Below are 2,144 nucleotides of genomic sequence, written 5' to 3'. Positions count from 1 at the left end.
AAATAAGTATCAAACCGCATTTTAAATGCATAAAGTTTTTTTTGTGGAGCCTAGGAATCGAACCCAGGACCTCCTGGTGTGAGAACTAGCACCTGACCAGTCGAGCTAGTAGAGGGGAGTTGATGTGGATAAGGTCAGGCGGGAGATAACCTGTTGGCTCGAGCGGAAATAAAAAAAAATACTAATGGCGCACCAGGTCGAGGTGCGCCATTAGCATGTATATACTTATGGCTCGCCGAGGGGTGGTGCGCCATTAGTATTGTGCCCCCCTCGTATCGATCCCCTCTCTCTCCCTCGCCCGAGCCCTCGCCCTCGATCCCCTCTCTCTCCCTCGCCCGAGCCCTCGCCCTCGATCCCCTTCCCCTCTCCTCTCCCGACGCCACCGCCCCGCCGCCCTCGACGCCGGCCAGATCCACCGCCACCTCTGCTCGAGCTGCTCCCATCGACCACGCCGCTGCTCACGTGCTTCTTCTCTCCCGCGACCCCGCCATTGAAGGTCTCGCAAGGTCCTCTTCTCCTCCCCCTCCCCCTTTGTTCGATTCGATTGTGCCGCCGTCAAGGTTCCCTGATGATGCTGGTTCCTCTCGCGCGCAGGTTGCACGCACCTCGGACCGCGTGTGCCTAGTTCTTCCCGGGACGCTGCCCCGACCCTACTACCCACGCCATCAGGGGAGCTCGCAAGGTATCATCCCCCCCCTCTCTCTCTGCTCTCTCCATCTCTCATGCTCTGGCGTGTTTTTTTCCTAAGGGACGAAACTATGTTCTCTTGTTGCTATTGCTAGGTGTTTTTGTCTGCCATGTACGTACATACCTAGAGTAGTTGATTAGATGCAGAATTCTTTGTTTGCTGAATTGCTGAATTGGAAACTGTATCATCTGGTCTGCGTGTGACACGCCATTTTAGCAAATTCTTTGTTTCTCTTGTTCCATTGATACAATATCAGATCATGTCGATGCATTGGTTTGTATCCAATTACTCTGCTTTGCACTCTCGGTTTTTATTGTATTAAGAGTATCAGTATCTAGCGGTCTGAGCATTGGTCTTTGGATTTAGCTTCTATCAACTGTGCTGTCTATGCTTGAAAATTTCAATATGCTCTGTCTATACTGCAAAGCTGGTAAACATGGAGTTTCCATACTTTATATCTTAAGTGAAACTGAGCGTACTATCGATCCTTGTTCCGATTTTATCAGTTTGACTTTTGGTTCAACCAAATGAGTAATCAAAGTTTAGTTGCTACTGTTCTGGTGTAAGCTATGGCCAATATATATAACAGATTCTTTCACTTGTGTCTGTACCAAGATCAAATGTGTGGGGAGTTTCTCTTTGTTGATATATTATTCCAAGAACAATTGTATCAAGCAAGAATATTGACTAAGGCATTGTTGCAGAGATTCTGAGAATTAGCAAACGATTTTGTGTACTGTCCTCTGTTCTTTCTTATTGGTGCGGTGATTGCCGAACAAGATCCCACCTGAACTGGCAGAAAAGAAGGACAAAAAGACTTAGTTGGTAACTGCTGAGGACTAACCTGATTTGCACCAATATTAGTCAATCAGAAAATGATCCATCATAGCTTTTGAACAGACTAGGGACAGTTAGGGACAACATTATGTCTAGCTAGGAACTGCAAATTAACAATAATTACAAGTAGGAGGGCCTAGTGACCCCGGGCGATAACTGAATGGTCAAATTCAAAGGTTGTGTTCATATTGGTCAAATCAAGTAATCTATGGAAATGCCACATTCTGCTGCAGCCAAACACTAAGCAATCATTGCTCCACTAGAGTTTCTACCTCTTATCTGATGAATGGTTTTATGAAAATGCCTTCATGGATATATAGTCATGCAATCTGAATTTATGTTCAGCACTTGAAGGAGAAAACTATACACTCTTTCATCTGCCTGTTTGTGATTTGATAGTTGTAACTGTTCACCCGCATCTTGTATGTCATAGTGATGATTTACTCAAGTGGTAATTGGACACTAATATGATTCTGAAGTCATATGATAGTTGGTGTTTTGGTTTGTGATTAACATTTGACAATAATTAAATTGTTGTGAAGTAGTGAGACCCTGGAAATGTTACTTATATATGCATAATGCTCTTACTGCTTTGGAAGGATTGGACAAGTGTGCACGA

The sequence above is a fragment of the Triticum aestivum genome, chromosome 2B (genome assembly GCF_018294505.1).
Source record: "Triticum aestivum cultivar Chinese Spring chromosome 2B, IWGSC CS RefSeq v2.1, whole genome shotgun sequence".
Classification (NCBI taxonomy): Eukaryota; Viridiplantae; Streptophyta; class Magnoliopsida; order Poales; family Poaceae; genus Triticum; species Triticum aestivum.
Note: the sequence above shows the minus strand (reverse complement) of the source record.